Source organism: Schistocerca cancellata, chromosome 9, assembly GCF_023864275.1.
Source record: "Schistocerca cancellata isolate TAMUIC-IGC-003103 chromosome 9, iqSchCanc2.1, whole genome shotgun sequence".
NCBI lineage: Eukaryota > Metazoa > Arthropoda > Insecta > Orthoptera > Acrididae > Schistocerca > Schistocerca cancellata.
Window position 1 is genome coordinate 60,168,790 of NC_064634.1, and position 23,486 is coordinate 60,192,275.

Genomic DNA, 23,486 nt, shown 5'->3' on the forward strand with positions numbered 1-23,486 from the left:
GCCTTTCGCCAACAAGTGCTCTACTAACTCGGCCCGGCACACAGTTTTAATCTGCCAGGAAGTTTCATATCAGCGCACATTCCGCTGCAGAGTGAAAATTTCATTCTGGAAACATCCCCTAGGCTGTGGCTAAGCCATGTCTCTGCAATATCCTTTCTTCCAGGAGTGCTAGTTCTCCAAGGTGTGCAGAGCAGCATCTACCAAGTTTGGAAGGTGGGAGACGAGGTACTGGCGGAATTAAAGCTGTGAGGACGGGGCTTGAGTCGTGCTTGGGTAGCTCAGTTGGTAGAGCACTTGCTGGCGAAAGGCGAAGGTCCCGAGAACGAGTCTCGGCCTGGCACACAGTTTTAATCAGCCAGGCAGTTTCATATCAGCGCACACTCCGCTGCAGAGTGCAAATTTCATTCTGAGGGTCGGCTTAATGTCTTATCTCTGTTGAACACTGACCCTGACATTGATTGTCCTATTGATAATGTAATTAACCAATTTGCCAGGAAGTATAGGTGCATAGAATTCATCATTTAAGGAAGCGAACCGTAATTCTAACTTTTTTATATCATAAGATGGCGTTGTCTTGTATATGTGTATAATCGGTTTAAATAAAACTTTCTTCAACTTTGCATGTGACTTGATTATTTTTATTATGGTAAAAAGTAAAGGTAGCACAAGATCTCTTTAGCGCCCCCTCCTTGAGGTTTTTCTGTATCCGCTACTGATCCATGTAGACGAAGATGTACATGTATCATATATACATAGTTCGAAGCAGGAAAACTCTTGTTAGATGAGTGAGCTGCCAACAGTGCGGTGCGCGGGTGTGAGGCAGGTGGTGTTGGAACTTCTCGTGATGAGGTGCTAGCGGCTACGATACAGACAGTCGGTGGGCAGCGAGAGTGCTCGGGTGAGGAGGGGGGGGGGGGGGAGGGGGAGGTGGAGGGGAGAGTGGAGGCGGAGAGGGAGTGACTATATAGGAGGAGCGAGGCGGTGGCAGACGTTTCGACGTCGGCAGTTTGCAGCTCCTCGTTAAGGTAAGCCTTACTTATCTACTGTGCACAGCCTGCAAAACTATTGCTTCTCCTAATGCGTTCGCGTCAGGCCGAGTCAGGATGCAAGGTCAGCCAAGGACCTCGGTTCCTGCCCTAAAGACCGCCATGTCGACGGAATGTTAACACAAGCGGCGCTTTTTCCTTTTTCTCTCTTCTGGAAAAAATTATAGAATGGTCGGCTCGGCACTTGAATTCACGCTCTTTACGAAAACGTCTAGGCCTTTTCCCAACTGCACTTCCTCGCTGTCTACTTAAACGACTTTCTAATGAACCAAACGGCTATTTTTTTCTTGTACGCCACAGTGCACGCTAGTTCAATAAAATGCATTTCGTATCTGAAGCTGACAGAAGAAACATGTTTAGGTTGAATAAGAAAACTATTTACGTCAGGAGATTAATAAAAAGTTCCAGCGAAGTCAGTATGCACTACATTAGGGTGGTTTCAAGCATTACGGATTAATTCTTTCTTCATCATTTCCTATTGGTTTATTGTTTCGCTTTTCTAATTATCGTACCTAAGTGTCCTTATACAAGGTGAACACAAACACCAGCGACATTAGTTTGTTGTTTACTCAGGACTACTTTCTGACAAGCTTAGTGCGTGACCTCGAACACTCAGAACGGTGCTAAAATATGCTTAGAATGTAAATCGTCGCCGGTCGGAGTGGCCGAGCGGTTCTAGGCGCTTCAGTCTGGAACCGCGCGATCGCTACGGTCCCAGGTTCGAATCCTGCCTCGGGCATGGATGTGTGTGATGTCCTTAGGTTAGTTAGGTTTAAGTAGTTCTAAGCTGTAGGGGACCCATGACCTCAGAAGTTAAGTCCCATAGTGCTCAGAGCCATTTTTTTTGTAAATAGCCGATCCCAGAAACAGTGGTATATTAGAATGTAAATCGCCGATCCCAGAAACAGTGGTATGAGCCATTCGAGTGCGAAACTTGGCGCCTTAGCAAGAGAGGCATTTGACACCTATTCAAGGTGTAAGAGTGCAAACTGCGGTAACATAAAGAAACGAAATATCGATATGACGGGACCAAAAAGACACGTATTTCCATGTCGTGACTTATGCTATATTTCCCTCTGCTTAAAATAATTACAGTTTCTTAACAGCAAACTTTTCCTACTGACCTGATAGCGCTGCATAGTTACACAGTCCTCAAAGTGTAAGTAATGGATTTCAATGCGGTGGGCAAACAAAGTGGAACACAATAATGTGCACACCTGAATAAAGCTATTTTCTCACACTGAGCATCACTTTTGTATTCGAGCAGTTCAATATCAGAGGCCGCAGTAATTACATTTTTAAACGACGGTATTGGTATGTCGGTGTCGTAATATGTCTTTCGCCCAGTGCAGGGCGTATTTTTTAAAGTAAGTACCGTTTTGAAATAAAAACAAAACAAGTAGATTCTTCACAGCAGCTTTATTTTTACATGAATGCCTGTACTTTAATCCAATTGTCTACATAATTTCCACCAGTATTAAGGCACTTATTGTATAGTACAACCAGCTTCGAGTATCACCCTTGTAGATATCTGCCACCTGAGAATAACTTTCGGTACTTTAAATGTTCTGTAACAATTGCATAAATCTCACTTCTTGACGTTTAAGCGCCACGGGATGGTACGGAAATTAGAGAAAACTTTTAAAGACGGTCGTACGAAGTACATGGTGAAGAATTACTGATGATTTGGTGCAGAAAGTTGGTGAACACCTGTGATGGGTTTCCTGAAGTCTACATCTACATTTATACTCCGCAAGCCACCCAACGGTGTGTGGCGAAGGGCACTTACGTGTCACTGTCATTACCTCCCTTTCCTGTTCCAGTCGCGTATGATTCGCAGGAAGGACGACTGCCGGCAAGCCTCCGTGCGCGCTCGAATCTCTCTAATTTTACATTCGTGATCTCCTTGGGAGGTATAAGTAGGTGGAAGCAATATGTTCGATACCTCATCCAGAAACGCACCCTCTCGAAACCTGGACTGCAAGCTACACCGCGATGCAGAGCTCCTCTGTTGCAGAGTCTGCCACTTGAGTTCGCTAAACATCTCCGTAACGCTATCATGCTTACCAAATAACCCTGTGACGAAAGGCGCCGCTCTTCTTTGGATCTTCTATATCTCCTCTGTCAACCCCACCTGGTACGGATCCCACACTGATGAGCAGTACTCAAGTATAGGTCGAACGAGTGTTTTGTAAGCCACCTCCTTTGTTGATGGACTACATTTTCTAAGGACTCTCCAAATGAATCTCAACCTGGCACCCGCCTTACCAACAATTAATTTTATATGATCATTCCACTTCAAATCGTTACGTACGCATATTCTCAGATATTTTACAGAAGTAACTGCTACCAGTGTTTGTTCCGCTATCATATAATCATACAGTAAACGATCCTTCTTTCTATGTATTTGCAATACATTACATTTGTCTATGTTAAGGATCAGTTGCCACTCCCTGCACCAAGTGCCTATCCGCTGCAGATCTTCCCGCATTTCGCTGCAATTTTCTAATGCTGCAACGTCTCTGTATACTACAGCAACATCCGCGAAAAGCCGCATGGACCTTCCGACACTATCTACTAGGTCATTTATATATACTGTGAACAGAAATGGTCCCATAACACTCCCCTGTGGCAGGCCAGAGGTTACTTTAACGTCTGTAGACGTCTCTCCATTGAGGACAACATGCTGTGTTCTGCTTACTAAAAACTCTTCAATCCAGCCACGCAGCTGGTCTGATATTCCGTAGTCTCTTACTTTGTTTATCAGACGACAATGCGGAACTGTATCGAACGCATCTACCTGTGAGCCTGTATCTAATATTTTCTGGGTCTGATAAACAAATAAAGCGAGTTGGGTATCACACGATCTCTGTTTCCGGAATCCATGTTGATTCCTACAGAGTAGATTCTGGGTTTCCAGAAATGACATGATACGCGAGCAAAAAACATGTTCTAAAAGTCAAGAAGTGTGCTTCATGCAATTTTTAGAGAATGTTTAAATTATGGTAGGACATGCTCAAACGACAGATTTCTAGGAGGATGGTTTTCAAAGCTGGATGTACCACACGCAAAGTGTCTTAATACTGGTGGGAATTATGTAGAGATGTTGATGAAAGTACTGGATTTCACGTAAAAATTCAGTTGCCAAGAAAAATCTACTTATTTTTATTAAAAAAGAGTACTTAACAAACAGCCTCGTACTTCAGCGCAGGAAGTTGCTTGTGTGGCTCAGGGTGAACTCTGATGCTGAAATAAAGACATTAGCTAAAAAAGTATACACTGTAAGTCACGACATTGGGATATGTACATTTTTGGTCCTATTAAATCAATATTTTGTTTCCTCGCGTTACCCAAGTTCCTCTCATAGACGTTGAATAAGGGATCAGTCAGACGCCTCTCTTGGCAAGACGCGCAGTTTTGGTATGCGAGCGAATCATACCACTGTTCAAGGACGAGGAATTTATATTCTAAATCCATTTTCGTGGTTTCTGATCGATCGGGGGTGATGCATTTCCCTTGTGAGTATTTTGGTACCCAGGATCTGCGGTCTCCAGTGGACATTTACGTAACATAAGATGTCGACGTTGTGAGCTGTCTGTCTCGTTGTTCTATTCACTCACGGTATTTGTTGTTGACAACAGTAAGCCTACTCTACTCTCGGCTTCCAAGCTTACATTTAGTACTGTGCGGTTCTGTTTCGAGTTTGTTATTCTGGCAATGTTAGCTGTAATGATACACGCTGCTGAGGGTAGGTTTACGGTTAAAAAGTTGGTCGATGTACACCTCGTGTATGTGTTTACTGAATGCAATGGCACAGCGGTACAATGACGCTGTGTTGAGTATTTTCTCGCAGCGACGGCGACCGCACCACAGTTTCGCCTGAGGGCTACAGTCAGTGGAAAACCTGGATTGGAAAGAGCTGATTATGCGAATTTGTGCTGTACGTTTGGTTACTGCAAGCATTTTCACTTTTGTGGAGATATTTTCACCAAAACGAAAGTAAGACGAAGAACAAATTCTAATTACGCTATTACTCTGTACTGAGCCAGCGGACATCCCGGAAACGTTACACGCAAATACTCAGAATATATCTCCGAAATTTGTCCGTGCAGTTGGGTTTCATTCTGTACCTTTCTTGTCTGTGCTACAAATAGATCCAATTATTTTTCGGCAGTCACTCCATTTCGAAATGTATGGAGAAACAATATCTGATTCCCAAATGCGGTATGATACTTGTCTCAATCGAAATCTTGTAGTTGTTGTTGTTGTTGTGGTCTTCAGTCCTGAGACTGGTTTGATGCAGCTCTCCATGCTACTCTATCCTGTGCAAGCTTCATCATCTCCCAGTACCTACTGCAACCTACATCCTTCTGAATCTGCTTGGTGTATTCATCTCTTGGTCTCCTTCTACGATTTTTACCCTCCACGCTGCCCTCCAATACTAAACTGGTGATCCCTTGATGCCTCAGAGTATGCCCTACCAACCGATCCCTTCTTCTTGTCAAGTTGTGCCACAAATTTCTCTTCTCTCCAATTCTATTCAATACCTTCTCATTAGTTATGTGATCTACCCATCTAATCTTGAGCATTCTTGTGTAGCACCACATTTCGAAAGCTTCTATTCTCTTCTTGTCTAAACTATTTATCGTCCACGTTTCACTTTCATACATGGCTACACTCCATACAAATACTTTCAGAAAAGACTTCCTGACAGTTTAATCTATACTCGATGTTAACAAATTTCTCTTCTTCAGAAACGCTTTCCTTGCCATTGCCAGTCTATATTTTATATCCTCTCTACTTTGACCATCATGAGTTATTTTGCTCCCAAATAGCAAAACTCCTTTACTACTTTAAGTATCTCATTTCCTAATCTAATTCCCTCAGCATCACCCGACTTAATTCGATTACTTTCCATTATCCTGTATTATGGGATCATTATCATGGGACAACTGTAATAGTTGTTATATAGTATACACATCCAACTACGCCTCCATACATTTTTATTTTTTTATTTTATGAATTTTTTTGGCATCTGAAACCGAATTACAAGTATCTGAAACGAAAGTGGCTAAAAGTAGAAATATCGCCTTCGAATGTAAAAAAGGACACATTTGACTGACGATCAACACAGAAACTATTAGAAAATGTGTAACGAAAAACAGTACTTACGCCTAAGATTACTAAACATTCGAGTGGCTCATTCAAGGCAACTCGAGCTGCATCGCTAAACAGTACCTAGTCTCCGTCTATAAATTTATATTGTGAATATGACAAAATGATTTGAACTGCTCATACATATCAATGACTGCTGCAGAAATTTAATCAATATTCCCATATCCATAAGTCAAATACTAGTCAGTTACAAGAACACAGTGAAAAACCTGCCCTCTTTTCACTGTTGCTACGTGTCTTCGTGGAACAACTCACGTCTGAGACGGCGAGACCCTTGGTAACACGGGTTACACTTTATGACGGTAATATCCCCCTAATGTCAACATCGACAGCGAAATCGAGACGGCCCATCGAATGTTAGCAGTCTTGTCCTACACTGATTATTCATTGATTTGTAATTTTTTTCGTCAAAAATACAGCAGCATATTATCTACTCCACACAAGCGACACTATGGTGTGTGGCGGAGGGTACGATGCGCACCACTGGCATCTTGCTCCTCCATTTTCCTGTTCAGGTATCCAATGGTGCCAGGAAGAAGACATCGTGTGAAGCCGAATTTCTGTAATTGCATTGTCTTTTCTAGAAATATAGGGGAAAAAATATATTAGTTGATTCTTCTACGAACATAGATTAGATTAGATTATATTAATACTTGTTCCATAGATCATGAATACGACACTTCGTAATGATGTGGAACGTGTCAGGTTAATAAAAGATGTCTGTACAAGATATTACATTACACAAAATATTGCATAACACTAATGTTTAAGTTGCTGTTGTTGTTTTTTTCCCTTAATTTATATCCAAAAATTCAGCCAATGAGTAGAAGGAGTTGTCATCTAGAAATTCTTTTAATTTATTTTTAAATGTTGGTTGGCTTTCTGTCAGGATTTTGATGCTGTTTGGTAGGTGACCAGAGACTTTTGTGGCAGCATAATTTACCCCTTTCTGTGCCAAAGTCAGATTTAAACCTGCATAGTGAAGATCATCCTATCTCCTGGTGTTATAGCTATGCAAACTGCTATTACTTTTGAACTGGGTTGGATTATTAACAACAAATTTCATAAGTGAATATATATACTGTGAGGTTACTGTGAGGATCCCTAGATCCTTAAATAGATGTCTGCAGGATGACCGTGGGTGGGCTCCAGTAATTATTCTGATTAGACGTTTTTGAGCAATGAATACGTTTCTACTCAACGATGAATTACCCCAGAATATGATGCCATACGAAAGCAGTGAATAAAAGTAGGCATAGTAAGCTAATTTACTGAGATTCTGATCACCAAAATTTGCAATAACCCTAATAGCATAAGTAGCTGAACTCAGACGTTTCAGCAGACCGTCAATATGTTGCTTCCAGTTTAACCTCTCATCAATGGACATACCTAAAAATTTTGAAAATTCTACCTTAGATACAGACTTCTGTTCAAAGTCTATATTTATTACTGGAGTTGTGCCATTTACTGTACGGAACTGCATATACTGTGTTTTATCAAAATTTAAAGAGAGGCCGTTTGCTGAGAACCACTTAATAATTTTGTGAAAAACATCATTTACAATTACATCACTTAGTTCTTTGTTTTTGGATGTTATTACTATATTTGTATCATCAGCAAAAATAACTAACTTTGCATCTTCATCAATGCGGAATGGTAAGTCATTAATGTATATCAAGAACAGTAAATGACCTAAGACCGAACCCTGTGGGGCCCCGTACTTGATAGCCCCCCAGTTTGAGGAATCAGCTGTTGTTTTAACATTACATGAACCACTTATTTTAACTTTCTGCATTCTTCCAGTTAAGTATGAATTAAACCATATGTGCACTGCCACACTCAAACCATAGTGATTTAGCTTATCTAAAAGAATTCCATGATTTACACTATCAAAGGCCTTTGAGAGATCACAAAAAATACCAATGGGTGATGTCCGGTTATTCAGGGCATAGCGTCTCGGAATTTTAACAGCACACTGAAGTGAGATATACAGGTGTAATGCCTCTCTTGTTGCTTCTGCCACTGTGGTTCGACGGGCATCTCAGTGCCGCTTTCGTGGCTACTAAATGAACTTGCGCCAAAACACGACCCTCCTGTTCGGATTTTCTCTGTTTTCTAGATCAACCATATCTGGTAACGATCCAAGAGTGAATCAGCACTCAAGTATCGGTCAAACGGCTTTTTTTTCCCGCAAGCTACCTCCATTGTGGTTGGACATGCAATGAATCTGAGTCAAGCCCTTTCCTACGATTAATTTATATCGTTAACGTCGATATGCAGCAGGATTTTGACACATATATTGTGTTCGAACGTTATGAATTACCTCGAAGGAAACGGTCTACTGACACGCAGTCAACATGGGTTTAGAAAACATCGTTCTTGTGAAACACAACTAGCTCTTTATTCACATAAAGTGATGAGTGCTATTGACAAGGGATTGCAGATCGATTCCGTATTTCTGCATTTCCGGAAGCCTTTTGACACTGTACCACATAAACGGCTTGTAGTGAAATTGTGTGTTTATGGAATATCGTCTCAGTTATGTGACTGGATTTGTGATTTCCTGTCAGAGAGGTCACAGTTCGTAGTAACTGACGGAAGTCATCGAGTAAAACAGAAGTGATTTCTGACGTTCCCCAAGGTAGTGTTATATGCCATTTGCTGTTCCTTATCTATATAAACTATTTGGGAGACAATCTGAGCAGCCGTTTTCGGTTGTTTGCAGATGACGCTATCTTTTATCGACTAATAAAGTCATCAGAAGATCAAAACAAACTGCAGAACGGTTTAGAAGAAATATCGGGATGGTGCGAAAAGTGGCAGTTGACCCTAAATAACGAAAAGTGTGAGGTCATCCACATGAGTGCTAGAGAGTTGGGAAGGCGGTTCGATGAACCCTCTGCCAGGCACTTAAATGTGATCTGCAGAGTATCCATGTAGATGTAGATGTAGACTTTTCAACAGTTGTTCCACTTTAAATCGCTTCGTAGATACATACACGCAGATATTTAATGGATGCGACTTTTTCCAGTGACTGTTCGGCGATCGTTTAATCATATAGTAACGGGTCCTTCCGCCTATTTATCCGCATTGCGTTACATTTTTTTGTGTTGAAACTTAGCTGCCAATTACTGGGCAAGGCGTCTATCCTTTTCAGATACTAGCCGACCACTATATTACTGCACTTGGCTTCTCGAAGCCGTTACCGGAAACATATTGTGACTGTGATGTAAACAAATACAATGGCGACGAAGAAAGACAAATGGCGTTGTGAATGCTTTCAGGGCAGCTATGCATATACTAGTAAGTAGCTTAGCGTGGCCTCGTGAAATATCGCGATAAGTACTCACGATAAGCCTATCCAAGCGTTCTCATTCACAGTCAATAATATTACAGTCGACTAACAATTCGACATTTTGTAGCTCCTCTGTATAGGAAAGCATCATCTACGAACAGCCTTACGGAGTTTTCGACGACATTTAAATACATTTTTTTTTAGGTAGGCGTTGTTCACAGGTGGAGCTTCTTTTATGAAAGTCATGTTGGAAAACATGGCCAAATCTGAGGATTGCATCTCTTTATTGTGCGGTTTCGAGGTAAGAGATAGTCATCGCGTCCTTAACAATACGGCAAACAACAGACTTAATTGAGTTTAGTTTCAGTATTTCTCACAACCTGAACACGATCTCGTAGACTGAAACTGGTCGCACAGTAAAGAGATTCGCTTGGCACCTTTGGCGTGATAGCCAACATCGAGTCAAGTCTGTTTCAGTCGGTGTTATTCAGGGACTGTGAATGATCTTATAGACCGAAAAGTAGCACAATTGCTACATGAGACACAACACACGGAAGGCAAAACCGTTTTCCGCTGTCGTGTTTACATGTCCATACCTGGAGCTGTTTTCCTAGACGGGTCAATATCGTTTTTACAAAACTGCCTCTTGAAAACAACTGTTCCGGTTTCCGATTTAATCAGCACAATGGGTGTTACTCTTCAGTAAAATATCGGAGGTAGACAACGTCACGCTCAGTCTAACATTTCTACTCCTCCTTCACTGCTCAAGAAACCTCGCCCTTCAGATTAGCCAATAATTTTTAAAAAAATCCGTAATCAGATAACCCAAGGACATTTTGAAAATGGTTATGCGTTTACATGGGAGAGAAAATCGGTTGCTAAGAAGAAATAGGACATCTATAACCGTATTTCCAGAATCCGTATTATTTACATAACCAGCCAGAAGCGCTATTAGGATATTTGTTTATGAGATCAGGTTCTGAGATACTCATGTAAATGTAATGATTGATGAGAATGACTTACCAACGGTCGATGTGTTTTACTGCAGGACGTTTATAATACATTTTCTTCCCTCACCCCTTTTGAGCCCTCCAACTGGATTATAAATCGGAGGGTGTTTTCGTTCCGTCGTTATAACTACAAGAAAATGTCTGTTTTTTGGTGATAAATTAAATTTAAAATGAAGAACTCACAATATTCTTCGAATTTCAATTAATTTGAACACATAACTGATTTAGTTTTTACAGCCATCGCCAGATCTTAAAAAGAACACTGGCGCACTGGACGCTTAGTCGTGAACGCAAGGGCTGTGGATTCTTCAGTTTATTTAGATCTCAAGATCACCAGTCTTCTCCAAGGCCTAACTGATTTCATTTAAAAATAGGGTGCATTATTCATGCGGCTTTATTCTATTTGATGCTAGCGAAATGGAGCGTCTCAACATGTTTTCTTGTCACTCTCAGAGTAAATATTAACTTTTGTTCCTTTTTTAAATTTATTTTCATAACAGTTAACCGTCAGCAATCAAAAATTATTTCAGAGCATATAGCAGCCAAACTCTTATTATTCAGACAGCAATTTATGTTGTGCTCATTATTACAGTGTAATTATTTTCGATAAGAATTTTTTGTTTTAGACAAGAACTTATATTTAAAACTTCCTACTAACATACGTTCTAAAAATTTCAACCACAATAATAAGCTTTGCTGAGACGCTGACTTATACTGTTTTAAACTATTAAATTTCCTGACAGTTAAAATTTGTATGATTGTAACTAACATGCAATAACTTGAAAATATTTCAGTTCTAAGACTTCATAGCTATGAAAAACCGTAGTAACGAACACTGCCTAAATTCCTCTCCTGAATAGTTTATGTTTATATGAATTATCGACAGGTAGAAGGAAACTTGTGTCAATTGAGTTATTAAGTAAAATTATGTTAGCATAAACAATATGAAATAGCAGAGTGTATAACACAGATCCATGAAAGAAAACGGAATGTAAACTGTTATGCATAACTTTTAGTAGTTGCAACCAGTTGTCGGCATGTAATTGATGCATAGCGTTCTGTATGATGAAGTGCACTTACCACCAGTGGATTATAATTTGTTAAGGTTTGGTAGAAGCCTTTATGATGTCTCTAGTCCTAATTCTCTATAACAATCGCTGGCAGAAACTAGTATTTTTGTAGGAACAAAAATTGTTTCAGCGTTTTTCTAGATGAATGCCAGTCACAGACAAAGTTACTGACAAAATTCCCAAAGGAATGAAAAGTGAACTTAAAAACATTATGGAGTCGGAACACTGTACAGTGTTTTATTTATGAAATAACACATTTTCAGCTTCAGATACGTTTCTAAGCCAATATTTATTAGTGCAACGCGTTTCTGCCACTGCATAACTACTTTTTATACATCAACTGTTAATTAACACTTCCCTCTGAAGTTCAGAGGAATTTTCTGTTGGGTGTGAGGAGAGGTCATGTCTCAAAATATTGTTACCCTTCTCTAGAAATATTAACTGATGTTCGTGGACACAGTGCACTGTGTCGTATTATTTGATTAATCCCAAAAATAATTTTATTTACATATATTTACATATAGTGGATATTATCCTTATCTGTCACCATACATCACGAAAGCAGACGAGACACTATCACTTCACCATTTGTCGTACAGGCGTTTGCAGTGAAGTGTCTAGAGCATGTCATATATTCTTCAACAGCTAAGACAACACAGAAGCTTTGATTACGAAAAGGTTTGTACAAGTAAATTTACGACACTGCCCATGTTCGTATAATGTTTAGCAACTCTTTAATCAGGGACAATTTAATAGTATTAATTTTTTTGATGTGCCTTGTAACATTTACCTGTATTACTAAGGGAGTACTCTGGAACCTGAAACCTGATAACACTTGCAGGTTGCCATATAACGCCTTCCAGGGGCAACAAAAATTTGACTTTCAACATTTCGCGTAATTATTGGCGGAATTTTAAAATTTAAAAAGCTTACGTAACGTGTCATCAAATGGTGTAATCTAAGGTAAACTTTTAACACATTAAGACAGGTATTACACTTAGAAAATTAGTGTTTCTCATGAGGCAGCTTAACTGAGAGCGCGTAAATACCTGGACCTACTAGAGAACAAGGGGATCCTTGCTAAAGTTCAGAAATTTTATAGTTTTACATAACGGCATTATTTTAAATACGTGTAGTTGTTGATATAAGGGTAGTTATGACAATACAGGGAAATATTTAAAAATGAACCGAACGACGTGAAATAATAATCATGAATTCATGATTCATCCTTGTATATGCACTTACTTGTACATAATTTTGAACAAAATTCTTTACAGAGCATTATAATACCGCGGTGTAAACAATATTTGGAGTAGAAATGTCATCATCATGTACTTCCTGTTTTTTATTTTCTTTAAGCCATACAAAAAAATATTTTTTGATTTACTCGTATTTATCCTTGAATACACTACACCCAACTGTCCGTGAAGAAAGACGGTATTTGGTAAATACAATCCTGCTCTTTCGAGCGTTGGTCCCTGCGACATGTTTATCGTACTCGTAAGCCAACTGTCTTCTTGTTCACTGAAAAGCCATGCTTGGATCAGATGGCGTTTATCCGTAGTATTATAACAGTTTTGCCGGTGTCAATCAGCTGAGCATTAATTGTAAACATGGGACCCGCGTGAAACCTTTACACTTTTATTACTGTAAATAATCACAGTATTTGGGATAAGTGTAATCGTTGGGATAAGGGTAATTAGCGGCAGTGAAAAAAATGTTTGTCGTTTCAGAAAATATATTCTTTTAGAGAAGTTAACTTATACGATGGTCAGAGATAATGGATTACCGCAGTGCTCTCGGTTATTATCTATGATCATGCTGCATACAAAATATCCATTTAATAGCTACTTTAAAACAGATAAAATAGTATTTGTAATAACATGAAATGGGAGAGTCTTATTCGTTATTAATAAGCTAGCTTCATAAAATACGGGTATAATATGGGAATCCATGAAGCCTGTTTTAAATTGTGAGAACTGCGCTAGTTACTTACTTCCTGTGTTTAGCACAACGCGTTCCGAGAATTTATTCAGATTTTCAAGTGAATTTGTTTACATGAATGTTTCTTGGGTCTGCAAGTGTGATTTTCTGCCTCTCTTGCGTCTTTCTGAAGTTAATCTGCAAGTATTTCCGTAAGGCTGTTTACTCTTAATGTAGAGATACGTTTATAATTAGGTTGAAAACTGTACGACACGTGTTCAAGGTGCACCGCACAGAACGACCAGTAACTTTGTCGTGATGCAATTGTCTGCCACAGTGTCTCTCACAGGCCGAGCGCCTCACAATGTCCATTGTAGTTTGTGGATGCACAAGTCATTATTCGTCCGACCCGTATGTCGCTTAATATGCGAAGGCTCAAAACTAACAGGAAAACAATTTGTGATAGAATGACGAGCAGAAACATTACAATCAGCTTCTCCGTAGCATGTTCGTCCACCTTTGGAAAGCTAAACAGTAGGGATACGGCATAGATTCCCCTAAGCCCTTGGCAGCTTTGCGGAGGTATGTGGCACCGAATCTCTATGCACAGGCCTACATCTACCATCTATACCCATACTCTGCAAACCATTGCGAAGTGCATGGCAGAGTGCACTTTCCATTGTACCAGTTATTAGGACATCTTCCCGTTACATTCTCGTATAGAGAGGAGAGGGGGAATGGAGGGGGGGCGGAGGGGGACCACGGATAGGAATGAGTGTCTTCAGTGAGGTGACAAAAGTCATGGGATATTAATATGCATATATAGGGTAAGGTCAGGTAAATCCGACCGAGTGCGTAAACCCGACCGCCCTCTATTTGTGAGAAACGGCAAAGCGGAGCGATTTCCCATTAGTGTTACCATATAGAGGATATGAAATAACGAAAATGTCACCTTGACAGCTTTGCCGCATTTGACATTTAGACACCCAAAAGACAACAAGTGTGTTTCCGATTGTTTCAATTTAATTTTTGTTCATATTGCATCACTAGATTTACCTTATTAAATAAAACGATTGCAAAACAAACGGTACGTGATTTTGTAGTGCATTTAGTGACCTATTCAGTGTATGTATCGTTTTTGTTGGAAATTTCGTGTAAATTGTTTCTATGTGTATTAAATGAAAAATGGCATGGTGGGGTAAATCCGACCGCTAAATGGTGGGGTAAATCCGACCGCATATTTTTTATCGTTTATATGTATGGGATTATTTGTTTATGGAACAAAGTGAATTTTTGTTTATTTTTAGGAGAATGGTACGAAATTACAAACGAAAAACGACAAAACTCAATCAAAACGATATTCGCCGAGCAGTTGCTGCAATGCAATTGGGAATGTCTTTACGAGCTGTCGCTAGTGATTTTAACATTCCGAGATCGACATTGCTGTTGCACCGCCGAGCAATGAAATCATCTTTTTTCAATTAAAATTTTCACTCATTTAACTTTCAATACATTTAGTACTATACACTTTGTTCATTTATGTAAAAAACATAATTGCTTATAATTGTTTTCCAAAAAAGTTTATTAAGAACTACTTCTGTGCAAAATCAGCCAAACAAGTAAGGGGGTTGGATTCACCCCACCATTTTTGCAAATGGCAAAAACGGACGTTTCATAAAATACGGATACCTCAAAAACTATTGATGGTTTAACAAAAATATTTTGCAAACAGTTGCTCCTTTATATTAACTATAATTTAGCGTATATAACGTTTAGATACGACCTCGGATAAGCGTTTTATAGCCACAAGAAATTACTAGGTCGGATTTACGACATTTTACCCTACAAAGGGCGGTAATGTCGCGTACAGAAGGTGTTGTGGCTGCGGTAGCGATGAAGCGGCGGCTGCCGCATCGGTTTGCAGTGCACGTTGACCCTGGACGAGCTGTCCAAGGGCATCCAATAACGCCTGCGTCTGCTGATTCTGCAAGCGATAAAATTCGGACAGTACATCTGGAGATTGTGGCGAAGCCATGACACAAATAAATCAGAGCAAGTTACTATCAAAATGAATGCAACGTGGGCGCGTCATCCCATCCTCGTCGCCAAACTTTTGTGGACTGACAAGGCAGCCAGTCCACAGTGACGGGTAACCGAAATGCACGCTTTACTCACGCCGGCTGGCGTGAGGTCTGAAACAGGATACGTGATGAATGCTATAAAGAAAAGTACGTAGCTGATGTTATACTTAACTTTAATTCATCCTTGTGGTACATCGCTCCTGACGATACAAATAAGACTCTTTCCAGATATGGTTAATGGCGCCTTGCTAGGTCGTAGTCATGGACTTAGCTGAAGGCTATTCTAACTGTCTCTCGGCAAATGAGAGAAAAAGTCGTCGTACAACTGGGGCGAGTGCTAGTAAGTCTCTCTAGACCTGCCGTGTGGTGGCGCTCGGTCTGCAGTTACTGACAGTGGCGACACGCGGGTCCGACGTATACTAATGGACCGCGGCCGATTTAAAGCTACCACCTAGCAAGTGTGGTGTCTGGCGGTGACACCACAGCAGGTACCATAATAGGACAGTTTATTGGCGGTACTCAAGAGATTCATGTGAATAATGAATAAGTGTCCGACATGACTGTGGCCGCACGATGGGAATTACCAGGCTTTGAATCCGGAATGACAGTTGGAGCTAGAGGCATGGGACATTCCATTTCGGAAATCGTTAGGGAGTTCAATATTCCGAGACCCACAGTGCCAATAGTGTGCCGAGAATACCAAATTTCATGTATCACTCTCAAAAAGGACGACGCAGTGGCCGTCGACCTTCACTTAATGACCGAGAGCAGGAGCGTTTTCCTAGAGTTGACAATGCTAACAGACAAGCAACACTTCGTGAAATGACCGCGGAAATCGATGTGGGACGTATGACGGAGGTATTCGTCAGGACAGTGCGGCGAAATTTGGCTTTAATGGGCTGTGGCAGGAAATGACCAATGCAAGTGCCTTTGCTAATAGCGTGACATCACTTGCAGTGCGCCTCCTGGGCTCGTGACCATATCGGTGGGACCCTGGATGACCGGAAAACCGTGGCCCGGTCAGATCAGTCCCAATTTCAGCGGTAAGAGCTGATGGTAGGGTTCGTGTGTGGCGCAGCCCCACGAAGCCATGAGCCCCAGTTGTCAACAAGACTTCTGCAAGCTGATGGTGGCTCCTAATGATGTGGGCTGTGTTTACATAGAATGGACTGCGTCCTCTGGTCCGACCGAACGGATCATTGACTGCAAATTTCAGCTATTCTCAAACAATGATGGAATTTTTATGGATGATAATGCGCCTTGTCACCGGGCCACAACTGTCGCGATTGGTTTGAAGAACATTCTGCACAGTTCGAGCGAATGATTTGGCTATCCAGGTGGTTTGCCCGTCATGATACCATGTAACATCTATGCCACGTAATCCAGAAGTCAGTTCGTACACAAAATCCAGCAGCGGCAGAAATTTCACACGGCCATAGAGGCAGTATTGCTCAATATTTCTCCAGATGACTTTCAAAGACTTGCTGAGTCCATGCCAAGTCGAGCTGTTCTCCTATGTCGGGAAAAAGGAGGTCCGAAACGATATTGGGAGGTATCCCATGGCTCAAATGGCTCTGATCACTATGGGACTTAACTTCTGAGGTCATCAGTCCCCTAGAACGTAGAACTACACTCCTGGAAATGGAAAAAAGAACACATCGACACCGGTGTGTCAGACCCACCATACTTGCTCCGGACACTGCGAGAGGGCTGTACAAGCAATGATCACACGCACGGCACAGCGGACACACCAGGAACCGCGGTGTTGGCCGTCGAATGGCGCTAGCTGCGCAGCATTTGTGCACCGCCGCCGTCAGTGTCAGCCAGTTTGCCGTGGCATACGGAGCTCCATCGCAGTCTTTAACACTGGTAGCATGCCGCGACAGCGTGGACGTGAACCGTATGTGCAGTTGACGGACTTTGAGCGAGGGCGTATAATGGGCATGCGGGAGGCCGGGTGGATGTACCGCCGAATTGCTCAACACGTGGGGAGTGAGGTCTCCACAGTACATCGATGTTGTCGCCAGTGGTCGGCGGAAGGTGCACGTGCCCGTCGACCTGGGACCGGACCGCAGTGACGCACGGATGCACGCCAAGACCGTAGGATCCTACGCAGTGCCGTAGGGGACCGCACCGCCACTTCCCAGCAAATTAGGGGCACTGTTGCTCCTGGGGTATCGGCGAGGACCATTCGCAACCGTCTCCATGAAGCTGGGCTACGGTCCCGCACACCGTTAGGCCGTCTTCCGCTCACGCCCCAACATCGTGCAGCCCGCCTCCAGTGGTGTCGCGACAGGCGTGAATGGAGGGACGAATGGAGACGTGTCGTCTTCAGCGATGAGAGTCACTTCTGCCTTGGTGCCAATGATGGTCGTATGCGTGTTTGGCGCCGTGCAGGTGAGCGCCACAATCAGGACTGCATACGACCGAGGCACACAGGGCCAACACCCGGCATCATGGTGTGGGGAGCGATCTCCTACACTGGCCGTACACCACTGGTGATCGTCGAGGGGACACTGAATAGTGCACGGTACATCCAAACCGTCATCGAACCCATCGTTCTACCATTCCTAGACCGGCAAGGGAACTTGCTGTTCCAACAGGACAATGCACGTCCGCATGTATCCCGTGCCACCCAACGTGCTCTAGAAGGTGTAAGTCAACTACCCTGGCCAGCAAGATATCCGGATCTGTCCCCCATTGAGCATGTTTGGGACTCGATGAAGCGTCGTCTCACGCGGTCTGCACGTCCAGCACGAACGCTGGTCCAACTGAGGCGCCAGGTGGAAATGGCATGGCAAGCCGTTCCACAGGACTACATCCAGCATCTCTACGATCGTCTCCATGGGAGAATAGCAGCCTGCATTGCTGCGAAAGGTGGATATACACTGTACTAGTGCCGACATTGTGCATGCTCTGTTGTCTGTGTCTATGTGCCTGTGATTCTGTCAGTGTGATCATGTGATTTATCTGACCCCAGGAATGTGTCAATAAAGTTTCCCCTTCCTGGGACAATGAATTCACGGTGTTCTTATTTCAATTTCCAGGAGTGTACTTAAACCTAACTAACCTAAGGACATCACACACATCCATGCCCGAGTCAGGATTCGAACCTGCGACCGTAGCGGTCGCGCGTTTCCAGACTGTAGCGCTTAGAAACGCTCGGCCACCGCGGCCAGCGGAGCTATCCCATGATATCTCAGTGTAAACACCTCTGTGCCCTGTGTAATTAATCTAATCTTGTTCTCGTGAGACTTACGGCAGCAATACGTATAGGGTTGAAGTATATTATTAGGTTCTCCGTTTGAAGCTGACTCTTGAAACTTTGTAGGTAGGCTTTTCTGGGATAATCTGTGCCTATCTTCAATTGTTTGTCAGCTCAGTATCTTCAGCATCTCTGTGAAACTCCCCCACGGCTCACACAAACCCACGACCATGCGCGCTATCCTTCTCTATACCTTCAATATCCCCTATCCGACGTATCTAGTACGGATCTCACAAACTTGATAAGTGTTATAGGATGATCATTCTCCTTTATAGACTGATTATATTTGTCTATTATTACACCAATCAACCGAAGTCTGCCACCACCTTCACCTACTAATAATCTGTGTGATCGTTCCATTTCAAATCCCAACGAACTGGAACACCCAAGTATTTGCATGACTTTATCGATTTCAGCTGTAACCCGTTGATATTGTAATCGCAGGATACGAAGTTTTCTCATTGTGCGAAGTGGACAGTTTCACATTTCTGGACATTTAAAGCAAGCTGCTAATATTTTCACCACTTCGCAATCTTATCAAGATCTGCCTGAACACTAGTGCAGCTTCTTTCAGACAGTACTTCATTATAAATAACTGCATCGTCTGCATAAACTCTGAGATGTCCGCCCCCGGTAGCTGAGTGGTCAGCGCGACAGAATGTCAATCCTAAGGGCCCGGGTTCGATTCCCGGCTGGGTCGGAGATTTTCTCCGTGCAGGGACTGGGTGTTGTGTTGTCCTAATCATCATCCTTTCGTCCCCATCGAGGCGCCAGTGCCGGCCGGTGTGGCCGAGCGGTTCTAGGCCTTTCAGTCCGGAACCGCGCTGCTGCTACGGTCGCAGGTTCGAATCCTGCCTCGGGCATGGATGTGCGTGATGTCCTTAGGTTAGTTAGGTTTAAGTAGTTCTAAGTCTAGGGGACAGATGACCTCAGATGTTAAGTCCCATAGTGCTTAGAGCCATTTGAACCATTTTTTGAAGCGCAAGTCGCCGAAGCGCCGTCAAATCGAAAGACATGCACTCGGCGAACGGTCTACCCGACGGGAGGCCCTGATCACACGAGTCTGAGATTACTGTTAATATTTTCTGCAAGGTCATTAATGTACAATATGAACAGCAAGAGTCCTAAAACACTTCCCTGGGACACTTCGGAAGTTACTTCTACATCTGTCTGTGACTCTCCATCCAAGATAACATAATGCGCCCTTTCTACCAAAAAAATCCTCAATAAGATAACAAATTTCGCTTGATATCCTACATGAATTCTTTACCGAATTCAAGAAATATTACAACCGTCTGATTGTAGTGATCCATAACTTTCAGGACACAGTGGCGAGGCATGAGGTATTCGTAACAATAATCGCTTTTACAAAATCGTTAAACGTAACAGTATTGTTATAATTATTACTATTGTTTTCATTGTAATGTTATTGTTTGCTATTTCCAAGTAATTATTGTTGTTGTATTATTATTATTATCATTATTATTATTATTATTGTCATTGCTGTTATTGTTATATTAGTGTTTCGGATTATCCATTACTGAGACGCATCACGCCCTAGTACTTAACTGAATAGTGTCGTATGCCGTATATTAAAGTACAAGGTCCAACCTTGTGAAGATGAGGGCTAGTGAGCGATACCGAATACTCAAAAAATAACTGTTATTGTGGCAGTACCGTCCTTAGTCGAGGGAATCGAAATGTCCTCCGTAGGATATCTTCAAGGAATTAAATGTAACCTCAGGGTAGTTATTTGTGTATTGGCTACACTTTTCGTAGTTCATAACTGAACGAAACTCCATATTATCCAAGTCAGCTTACCTTTCAGTTAACTGACGCAAGACAGTATCAACAATTTCACAAAACACAGTACGGTGCGATGTTTCTCTGTCAGTCACGCTATCCCGTTGCTTGTTTCTTGGAGGCTCACTGTCGCTTTCTTCTGGCTCGGTTTTAGATCACACTTCTTCAAATTCACCGTGAAGTTCCTGTAACTTAGTCTTAAACAGGTCACCTTTCTTCAAACAGTAACGTCAGAGAGTTTCTTTGCAGCGTTTTGAAAAGCGCTGTTGATTTGGTAACAACTTAGTACATCATATTAAGCAAGAAACTGAAACTACCTTGCGTAAGTGTCATGTAAAAGCCTTCGACACATGCTCGGTTTTCACTGTCCCACGCATTAGGGCCATACTGCATACACTTGGAAAGGTCTCAGAATTCAATCTTATAGTTCGCCACCAGCTCAATAAATCTGCTGCTATAACGATCTGGTGTTGGATATGGAAGGAAAACGTCGTTTGATGATATTGATCAAAAGTGTTGGATCTCAGAAACCCCTCATACACTTCACCAGAGGATAATACACATCGAAGAACTGTTAAAACTTGGGACTGTCTTGAAATATCTATCGTTGCACCCATAATAACCGCTACAAAAGGCGTTTCTTTTAGTTCTTTCGAAATTTCTGTACGAATGACTTCAGCAGTGGATTCGATAATGTCATTCTGTATGCCACTTGAGGTACCTAGAAAAGCAGTTGAAGTCTGCAAGTAATTTGACAAACTTTCATCTTTTTGTGTCATCAGAATAATATAACAGTCCAACATAATTGTCCCGACTGTCACTGTCCTCTGTTGCACGTCTGAAAGGAACTTCTTGTGCAGCTAGGAAACATGTAACATCAATCAAAAAGCAATAATGTATCTATTTTTCTTTACTTGTACGTTATGCGTCTGACCATTTAATATCAAGGCCTTGTTCAAACAAAAATCTATACTTCTACTGCCAAATTTAATGAGTATCCGTGAAGATGTAATATTGTCCTTGGATGTTGTTGAAACTGTTCAAGTCTCTGACTCCATTTTTTTTTTTGCACAACACATCGGAAGAAAAGAAAACTTATGGCCAACAGTACAATTTTTGTGCCTCTTTACAGCCACATAACCATTTGTAGGAGGAGTACCAAGAATATTGAAAATGGCTGCCATAATTTTTATTTACTGTGCTTAAACGTTGAAAAAAATGGCTCAAATGGCTCTGAGCACTGTGGGACATAACTTCTGAGGTCATCAGTCCCCTAGAACTTGGAACTACTTAAACCTAACTAACCTAAGAACATGACACACATCCGTGTCCGAGGCAGGATTCGAACCTGCGACCGTAGCGGTCGCGCGGTTCCAGCTGTGGCGCCTATAACCGCTCTGCCAACCCGGCCGGCTTTAAACGTTGAAAGCTTGATGTAGGCCGTCCGTGTTTGATAACGTCACTTTCATCCCCAAAGCTTAAGTTCTCCAAATGAATATTTCCACAGACTTTCCACCACACATTTACAGTCTGATTTGTTTGTATTTTTTGAGGACTCCAGTACTTCGTTCATATTTCTTCAGCAACTCAACTTCACACTCATGAAGAAATTTGTTTAAAATCATGAAAAAAATATACCTCTTCAACAAGAATATAATGAATAAATACTGATACGTACTAAAACATTAGGACACTCTAAAATATGTACCCTGATTTATTTCAGAAGACTTCTTTGTTCTATAGCGCGCGAAAGAATAACACACACGTGTTTAGAAGAGCTACAGAAGCGTAGAATCTACACTACTACCAGCTGCCTTTTAACAGCTCCACAGTCTTCCTCCTCCTCTTCCTTCTTCTCCAGCGGAAGCGAGAGAGAGGATGCACCTTGCAATGGGATGCGCGCGCGCTTTTAACCGCTGTTGCTGGGAAGTTACGGGGTTGTATCGCGTTGCTGACTAGCCCCTGAGGCCCACCAAACCGCCGCCTGTCACAATGAGAGCTTTTACTGTCTTAAACGACTAACGGTACGTTTTACAAGTATTAGGTACGCCAGCAACTGAAATTGTACAAAAAATACACTCCTGGTAATGGAAAAAAGAACACATTGACACCTGTGTGTCAGACCCACCATACTTGCTCCGGACACTGCGAGAGGGCTGTACAAGCAATGATCACACGCACGGCACAGCGGACACACCAGGAACCGCGGTGTTGGCCGTCGAATGGCGCTAGCTGCGCAGCATTTGTGCACCGCCGCCGTCACTGTCAGCCAGTTTGCCGTGGCATACGGAGCTCCATCGCAGTCTTTAACACTGGTAGCATGCCGCGACAGCGTGGACGTGAACCGTATGTGCAGTTGACGGACTTCGAGCGAGGGCGTATAGTGGGCATGCGGGAGGCCGGGTGGACGTACCGCCGAATTGCTCAACACGTGGGGCGTGAGGTCTCCACAGTACATCGATGTTGTCGCCAGTGGTCGGCGGAAGGTGCACGTGCCCGTCGACCTGGGACCGGACCGCAGCGACGCACGGATGCACGCCAAGACCGTAGGATCCTACGCAGTGCCGTAGGGGACCGCACCGCCACTTCCCAGCAAATTAGGGACACTGTTGCTCCTGGGGTATCAGCGAGGACCATTCGCAACCGTCTCCATGAAGCTGGGCTACGGTCCCGCACACCGTTAGGCCGTCTTCCGCTCACGCCCCAACATCGTGCAGCCCGCCTCCAGTGGTGTCGTGACAGGCGTGAATGGAGGGACGAATGGAGACGTGTCGTCTTCAGCGATGAGAGTCGCTTCTGCCTTGGTGACAATGATGGT

The 23,486-nt window shown here is 42.5% G+C and overlaps 1 protein-coding gene across 1 annotated transcript in view; it reads left to right on the plus strand.

Moving 5' to 3' along the window:
- Window positions 1-992: 992 nt before the first annotated feature.
- The window catches only part of LOC126100814 (fatty acyl-CoA reductase wat-like), a 205,536-nt gene continuing 183,042 nt past the window's right edge, over window positions 993-23,486 (plus strand). Inside the window, exon 1 of the mRNA XM_049911447.1 lies at window positions 993-1,025. The gene's annotated coding sequence lies outside the window, so the exon portion shown is untranslated. The remainder of the gene's footprint in view (window positions 1,026-23,486) is intronic.